The sequence below is a fragment of the Alosa alosa genome, chromosome 14 (assembly GCF_017589495.1).
Source record: "Alosa alosa isolate M-15738 ecotype Scorff River chromosome 14, AALO_Geno_1.1, whole genome shotgun sequence".
NCBI lineage: Eukaryota > Metazoa > Chordata > Actinopteri > Clupeiformes > Clupeidae > Alosa > Alosa alosa.
The window spans coordinates 3,085,802-3,094,989 of NC_063202.1; the positions used below are offsets into that span (position 1 = coordinate 3,085,802).

The 9,188-nt window shown below is 40.8% G+C and overlaps 1 protein-coding gene across 5 annotated transcripts in view; it reads right to left on the reverse strand.

The window, feature by feature from the left end:
- Window positions 1-9,188, reverse strand: part of LOC125306923 (granule associated Rac and RHOG effector protein 1-like) — a 42,857-nt gene that overhangs the window by 20,050 nt on the left and 13,619 nt on the right. The window contains exon 1 of one of the 5 annotated variants that reach the window (XM_048262556.1): window positions 4,878-5,336. The exons of the other annotated variants lie outside the window; for them this stretch is intronic. The gene's annotated coding sequence lies outside the window, so the exon portion shown is untranslated. Of the gene's footprint in view, window positions 1-4,877; window positions 5,337-9,188 lie in introns of those variants that run through there. 5 annotated transcript variants of the gene reach the window in all.

The window sequence follows — 9,188 nt, forward strand, 5'->3', positions numbered from 1 at the left end:
ACACACTGTGTTAGTCTACATTTAGGGTTGGGCCTTGAGTTTCAGGTATGTGCTGGAAATACCTTGGGACTGAACAGAGAGACAGAAATATGCTGCCCTGCTCAAAAGGCAGACGGGAAAAACCAGAGGCCAAGGTGTCCTCATTCCTCACGCTCTCCGTAGGGGCACGCACGCACACACACACACACACGCACGCACGCACACACACAGGTCCCAGACACATCCGGTCCAGCACCAGGTGTCATCTCGGTGCACCCGGTCCCCATGGAGACCAGAAGAGGCTGCGGGTGCTGAGCTGACAGGTGATGAGGGAGAGGGACAATGCTGTGGCGTCACCAGGGCTGGTGTGGGAAAACGTACAGAACTACGCAGCTGCCCATCAGCCTCAGCATCAGCATCAGAGCACTGATGCCACCAAACACAAAAACGTCTGTGCCTGTGTCTGTGTCTGTGTCTTCTCACTCTTACACTCTCGCTCTCGACCCATCTACCTCCATCCCTCACATTCACATTCAATTAATTGATTCAACTTTTACTTAATTCTAAGAAATACAAGGAGTGCAGTCTTTATTTGTAATTATGTTGAGAATACGATCGCAAATAAAATGAACTCAAATGAAACTAATTTAAGACAATAAAACCACATCAGAAGCCATTTGGCTCGTGTTCAGTCAAAGTGAAACCATGACTCCGTCACAACTGGTTTCTCTCAAACTCACTCATTACCCTCTCTTCCGATTAGTCACTCATTCCGTCTCTTGCTCTCACCCAGTCACTAAGTAACTCACTCGCACACTCTAACTCATTGGCACCTTCTCGCTCATTCACTACTCAGCCTTGAGCAGCTATTCTAACTATACTAATGCCATCTTTCTCTCTCTCTCTCTCCCCCCCTCATCCACTCGCATGGTTCCTCTTGCTCACTTGGACTGACTCACACCATCTATTTGTCCCAGTCCTGCCCTCTCTCACTCGGCCCCTCACTCCTTCCCCCTTTCCTTCAGCATCGCTCTCTCTCTCTCTCTCTCTCTCTCTCTCTCTCTCTCTTTCCTTCACCATTGCTCTCTCTCTCTCTCTCTTTCCTTCACCATTGCTCTCTCTCAAATTCAAATTCAAATGTGCTTTATTGGCATGACTCAGAAAATAGTGTTGCCAAAGCAGTAACATGACAATACAAACGTATACAATATTTGTTTTAAGGGGGGTCAAAGAAAGGAAACTTATCTAAACTAAAAGAAAGAAAACTTATATTTAAAAAAAAAAAAGTAACTAAATCCATGTTTAAAGAAAACTTAAACATGCATTCTTAAATCTAAATTTAAAGGAAACTTATACAATAGTCTATATAAAACTATTTAACAAAAACTATATACTGTATGCACTTTTTCTATGTGAAGTTTTCTCTTAAAATGTGGCAGGACTGTAAATATTGGTAGGCTAAGTGGGCACATTTATCTATTTCTCCCAGGAGGAATTGTAGTTTTTGTTCATTGGTGGCAGTCATAAAGCCGGGACAAGTGATTTCAATTTGTGGGTAGAATATAGCTCTTAAGTGTTGATAATTGGGACATTCTGTGAGGAAGTGGCATTAGATCCTCTACTACTCCCGTAGATACAGAATTTACATATTCGATCTTCACGAGCTATCCAGGTTTGGCGGTGTCTACCCTTTTTCTATTGCAAGGGAATGATCACTCAGTCGATACTTTGACAGGAGTTTTCTATGACGATGGTTTTAATTTCATTTAAATATGATGCCAATTTGTAATCAATTCGAATAGTTCTGTAGCAGTGTAGCTTATTTACTTGTTCGATTTTGCATTTCCATGTGTTAATGTAGTTTTGTTTTGCTGTGTTCTCTACTTCTTTTGCTACTGAAACAATACTTGAGCTGCAGTTTTTCAGGTTGTGTTTTTGTATTATGAAGTTTAAGGGGTCACTCTCTGGGTGTTCACTCCTCAGCTGGGCAGCAGTGTGGTGATATTGCTCTGAATTGCTAGTCTGAAGATGATGCCAGAATTTGGTTGCTCTTTTTTGTATGTCTACAAGGAGGGGAAATCTTCCAAGCTCAGCTCTGCAGCCTAGATTAGGTGCACATCTGTTTAAACCTAGAATATTTTTACAGAATTCCAAATGTAATAATTCGGTTTGGCTTTTGTCCCATGTTTCGAAATTGTCTTTATATTTTATACCCCAAATTTGGCTCCCGTGATAGTAATATTGGCTTTACTAAGGAATCAAAGATCTTTTTCCATAATTTGATGGAAGGATTATATTGAAATAGAGATTTTCTTAACATGTAGTATGTTTTATGCTTTTTCGGATAGGTCTTTGATTGCGTTATCAAATTGCCCTGATGAAGAAATGGTCAGTCCTAAGTAGTTGTATTTTTTCTTACTTGTTCTAGTTGTTTTCCGCCAATGGTAAAATTATATTTATTTATGTTCAATGTTTTTTTTTTGGAAAGTCATTATTTTTGTTTTTTCCATATTGATTGGAAGGGCCCAAGTTATGCTATATTAGTTCAAAAGAGAAAGGCTCTCTTGTAGTCCCTGTGCCGTTGGCGATAGCAGGAGAAGATTATCTCAAGTAAAGCAGGCATTTGATTTCTTTTCCCAAAAAGATTGTGACCAGGCGAGGATGAATTTTGAATTTTATTAGCTAATTCATTGATATAAATGTTAAATAATGTAGGACTCAGGCAACAGCCCTGCCTCCTCCTTTTATTTGAGGAAAGTAATCAGTTTGTTTGTTATTTATTTTTTTACACAACATTTGATGTTTTCATACATGTTTTTAATGATGTTATATGTTTTACCACCAATTTCACAATCAAGTAGTTTTAGCAAGAGACCTTCATGCCAAAGCGGAGTCGAAGGCTTTGCTGAAATCCACAAAGCATCCATATATTTTTCCGTTTTGACCTTTGTAACGTTTTCTTGTATCAGTGTCTGTAAAGTATAAATATGATCTGTTGTTCTATTTTTTTGTATGAAACCAATTTGAGAGGGGCTTAATATATTGTTTTTTTTTTTTTATTAAGTTTGAAATTCGGTTATTGATTATACTACAGAATAATTTACCTAAATTGCTGCCTTGTGATATGCCTCTATAATTGTTTGGGTTAAATTTGTCACCATTTTTGTATATGGGGTGATCTGACTAATTTTCCATTGGTCAGGAAAGTGTCCTGAGGATAATATTAAATTAAATAGTTTCAGGATTACTTGTTTAATTTTGGGGTGCTATGTTTCAACATTTCATTATAAATTCCATCAGTGCCGTATGATTTTCTATTTTTCAGTTTTTTATTTTTTAGTGTTCAATTCAGATAATGTTATAGCGAGTCTAATTCATTTAATTTATCCTTTTGTGTTTTTCAAGTGTTTTTAAATGGTTTGTTAGTTTTTTTTGTGCCAGGTTTAGTTCATCTCTTTTGTATACATTTTCAAAATGGTCAACCCATGTTTTCCATTTGCTATTGGGATACTATTTTTCTTTTTGGGGTTGTTAAGGTTTTTCCACAGGTCCCAAAAGTGTTTTTGATCTAACATCATCAATTTCTACTAACTGGTTATGTATGTGATTGGCTTTTTTTGCGTTTTAGAAGTGATTTGTATTTTTGTAGGGTGTTATGATATTTTATTTGAAGTTCCTGATTTGCTGGTTCTCTGTGTTTTTGGTTTGAATAAGATCGTAATTCTTTTCTTAGTAATAGACAGTCTTTGTCAAACCATTTCTTTTTTTTGTTTTTCTTGCTATTAACTATTCCTTGTCTTTTTTAAAGATTTTTTGGCTATTGTGGAAAATATTGTTGTTAATGTTTTGGTGGCTACATTGATGTTATCTTCAGACTTTTTAAATTTGGTGAACAGGAAGGAGTAGATCATGTTTTCGACCTCGATGCAATTTGACTGGGATGTGTATTGCTCTAGTCTGTCATCGCTCCATTTGTATTGAACTGCAAGTGGGTGTAGTGTACTCATAGGTTTTTGATGTTCTATACTGGAATTTTTCTTTAAGCTAATTATAATGTGGCAGTGATCTGACATTTTTAAGTTTCTATACACATATTTACACACTCAGACACTCATACCCCCCTCCCCATCCCTCCCCCCACACTCTCCAACCATGCATATTGATATTTCTGTGCAGATAGGTAATGATTATGTCTATAGGCAAACATAAGAATACTGTATGTCTGAGCGTAGTCTACACACTTAAACCCACATATATAATACTCTCATACCCCCCTCCACATATATAATACTCTCATACCCCCCTCCACATATATAATAAAAAAAAAGAAAGGAAAAACAAAACAAAACTGCAGGTTATTAAAGAAAAGAAAAATGAAAAAGAATAAAAGTAATTGTGCACACACACACACAAACACACACACACACACAAAGTCCTATGTCTTTTAACATTTACAAAATGATTATTCATACAAAGTTTTTTTTTTTTTTTTTTTTTTTTTTTTTTATTTAATGCAAGAGACTATCATATATAAGTTGAAGCATTGTTGTTATCTGAGTGAGATCTCTACAAGTACCTTTGTTAGAGATCGCTGCTGCATAGGTAGGCCTATCGTCTCAACTGGTTTTTTGGCTGTCTTTGATGATGTTTGGCCTGCTGCTTTCAGAGCATGGTATTCTCACTCTATTTAATGCTGTGTCTTTGAGTTTTTTAGCAAATATTTTCATGCCCTCCTTATGTATGTGGACATTGTCATATAAATGTCTAATGGTAATGTCTGTATGGTGTGCAACCTTTACGTTGGGTATATCAGCACAGAAGGACACAACTTTGCCGTTGATTCTTTCAGTAACACTTACAGGAATATCCCGTCGTGGAAGTATAGATGAGATGATTACCTTTGCATCTGGATGTTTTTGTGTGGCAATTTGGATGGTGCTGATTAAGGCTTCTGCCACATCAGTTCTCCTGTCTTTAATGTCATTAGTCCCTGTATGGATAATTATGTGAGATGGATTATTGAGTAAGCCTTTTTGTGTTATGTCCTTAGCTGTGTGTGTCGTTGGACACCAAAACTTCTTGACTTGTCTTCTAGAGAAAAGTCGTCTGGGGTTCAAATGATTCCCATTAGAGTCGCACAGGATGATGATGTCATCCTTTTCCTTGCTTTGAGACTTTGTCCCTTGTTGTCCCTGACTGATGTTTGCTGAAGAGGAGGGTGGTCTGCTTTGGCAGGTGCGTTGCTGGGGTTTGGGAGGTTGGTCATGAGGTGAAGCTGGAGCTACAGGCACATTGACAGAGATTGTGGCACTTTCAGACAAGATGGGATTTTTGACTGATGGCTCACTGTTCCTGCTTTCCGGGTATGATCCCTTGATTCTCTCTGTGCCGTGCCATCCTCAACAGCTCTTCCTTCAGAGACCTCACCTCCTGCCGCAACTCTTGGTTGGCCTCCTCCAGCTGCCTTACTGCCGAGCAAAGTTGTTGCACGATGTTCCTGTCAGGGTGGATGATTTGGTCTTGAAGTTGTTGTAAGCTGAGAGCGGTTTCCTCTTTGAACATGATGTAGTCCTGTTCAAGTTGAACTATCACATCTCTCATTTTTGCGGTGTCAGAGGAGGGTGTCTTGGGGCCTGTATTACTGGGAGGACATGTAATGGGGTTATGTACATGTTGGCTATTTGAGTTAGTCTCAGCTCCTGATGTAATAGTAATAGTCTCCACCACCTGGTCTTTTTTGATATTCAGAGCTTTTTCTTTGAGTTCTTTAAATTTGCTCTGAAATTGAACGAGACTTCCTTGTACCATTACAGTCCCATTATGATACAGGTTAACTGTCACCTTAAAGTCCTTTGCCCCCTCTAGTGTAATCTGTCTTCCTTTGCTGATGCCTCCTTTTCTCACACATTTCCAGACAGTGCAGAGGGTGGTATGCCATACTGTGGGGTGATTTGTGAAGAACAGGAGGTTACACAGGACCTTGTTGTCATCCAGTCCCATGTAATCGGAGATCAGTGCTTCTGGATGTTCTCTCATGATGTTTTCTTTCATTCTTTTCTTTTCTTTGGCTGTTTTTACAGTGTTGGGATAAGATATTTCCAACTCATCTTCATTTTTGAAAAATGCCTCAGCCTTAGCCATGTTTTCTTCTAATCCAGCATCCATTATGATGTCATTAAGTGGCGGTTTGGCTAACTCTTCCAACAATTAGCAACAATTAGCTTCTTGTAGGTTTGATTTCTTGATGATTTTTTGGCTTTTGAAAATTGACGCAGAGGTCTTACCTTGACAGTTTGTTGCCTCTGTTGTTTCTATTCAACTTCCCAATAAAACTATTACACTTTGAGTAAGTATAACAAACTTTTTCTGGCAAAAAAATTATAGTTTCAGGAGCTCATTTTTCTTGCTGCCATTTGTCAAGCAGAGTTCTCTCTCTCTCTCTCTCTCTCTCTTTCTTTCTTTCCTTCACCATTGCTCTCTCTCTCTTTCCTTCACCATTGCTCTCTCTCGCTTTCCTTCACCATTGCGCTCTCTCTCTCTCTCTCTCTCTGCGAGTCCATAAGCTCACACACAGCCCTCTAATAAAGCCTGACATTCTCAGGCATATTTGGCAGCCATCAGCCTCAGAGCGGCCAGTGAGGCGCACTGTGATAAAACACACACACACACACACACACACACACTGTTTTCCTCGGTCTGGCCTTTTGGATTTCTCGGTAAAGGGGTGAAAGGGGGAAGAGAAATGATGAAGAAAAAAGCAGAAGAAAGAAGAAACAGACGATGGGGGGTCCCCACTCACACACACAGAGCAGGGGGGTCCCACCACACACACAGAGCAGGGGGGGGGGGGGGGTCCCACTCACACACACAGAGCAGGGGGGGGTAGGGGGGGGGGGGACACACACAGAGCAGGGGACACACAGCGGGTCTGATCCCACTCACACACACAGAGCAGGGGGAATCCCACTCACACACACAGAGCTTCAGCTCACAGCTCTCCTTCACACACACACACTACAATCAGCACCCAACCCAGAAGCTGTTCTGAACTTTATCAGGACGAGGAAATACCACAAAGGACTGAAACCAATTGAACGAGTGTCAAAAAAGTCTGTCCAGGCGATCCAGTGCTTATAAATGTCAATTAGGCAAAAAAAAAAAATCACACCAGGTCTCTTGCTCAATAACAACAGCGGAACATCGCAGTTAGCATTCTTGTTGACCTCAGGGAGCACTTTCATAGCTACGCAGTTACACAATTCCACAGTCAAGAGTAGCAAACTAGTGTGACAGGAAACAACTATGTCCAGGACAAACCCCAGCGGAGAAGCTGGTGATTAGGAAATCAATCAAGGGCCTTGAGAAATACAATCTCCTCCAGCAGGCTGGCATTCAATAACGGCCTCCTCATCCATCCTGGCCTGAATCTGCATCTGCGTCCTGCGTCTGCGCCAAAACGCTGAGGGGACACGGGGGAACCGCAGCACGGGGCACATCACCCAGCATTGGGTTTCCAGCAGGCCTGCCCTTCCTTGGCATCATTAAGGGCCCTGGGTGGAAGAGAGGCAAACCCTGGCGGATGAATGTGACGCTTTTGGGGTTGTGCTAAATGGGCCTCTGGTGCGCGGCCAGCGTAGCGCCCTGGCTGTTTGTCTCTGTGGATTGCTGGGGTCCCTTTACTACGCGGTTGGGCTTGCCCCACACCGCAGCACCACAGAGAGGGACAGAATTAGGGATTGTGGTTGGAGAAGTCTTTCCTGTTTTACACACACACACACAGGCCTTTTCCACGGCTGCCCTCACTCCTCCATGTCTGGGAATTCTTCAATAGCAGCCGTCTAACACTTCATTACCACAGGAGTACAACGCTCTAATGCAAGCTTCCAAAATACCCAAACTGCACTTACATGTGGAAAACTTTATACACAATACCCAATCCAGAATAGAGAAGATAACTCCGAACAGTCATGTTTATTGTGCCTATACTACTGCATAACAACAAACAATACATCTAGACAGCCATGAACTAGGATAATGCACCACAAATCAAGCATTTTTATGTTGAATACACAAACAAATTAAATTTGTCAACCCCTGTCATGTTGTTGCATCCATTTAACCCCAAAAGTCTAAATTCTGCTCTGATGGTAATACAATAGAAGATAACATGCACTCTAAAAAGTTAGGATCACAGAGATGGGAAAAACAGTGTTCTTGTTAGTTCTTTAGTTTTGTTAGTTCTTTAGTCCACCGCAAAGGCGTTTCAAGGATGGACCATGACATAACATGGGCATAAAATGTTATTTTAATTTTTTTTACTGCCAATGTAACCATGTCTTAGGAGTCTTGTATTCCGCCCGTTGTGAGTCAAATGGCATCACCACAGATACACGAGAACTCGTAAAGTCAGAAGTTCTTGTCGTCTCAAGAGAGATGCAATGATCGATAGGTTTCACACTTTTGGCCACTGGTTTAACACACACACACTGGTTTAACATACAGCCAAAATTACAGGACTGACCAGAGGCCTGCCACAGAGATTCAAACACTGTGGTGCCATCCACTGCCCACTAGCTCGAGAGAGAGAGAGAGAGAGAGAGACACAGAGAGAGGGACAGGAAGTCAACAAGCCACTTGTTTCAGGCCAGTATGACGACATCACTAAAACTGTCCACCCGTCCATGTTAATGACCTCGGGAGATGAGGCAGACAACACAGAGCCAAAATTACAGGACTGACCAGAGGCCTGCCGCAGAGATTCAAACACTGTGGTGCCATCCAATATGTGTAACATTTTAATGGAAGGACAATGCAACAGTGCTATATTCCATGATAACCAGACTGCAATTTAATGCAGACCAATTCATACAAAATATCCAACCACACAAAATATTATAAAATCACATTATGTTTTTATAAGATTTTACAGACAATGCAACAGCCTATTGTGACTTTTCAAGGCTTCACAACACCAATCTTGTTCCAGCGGCGAGATCACAACACATGATTGGCACGATGTCTTCACAACACACCACATTATTGGCTCAATGTATTCACAACACAGCATATGATTGGTTCAATGTATTCACATGTCAACGTTTTGCAGAGGAAGGGGTGGGATATGTGTAGACAACGGCGTTACAAACTAACCCCATGCATTTCTATGGAGGATTTTTTGAGTGCTGTGTCTCCTCATTAGAAAGTCTCTG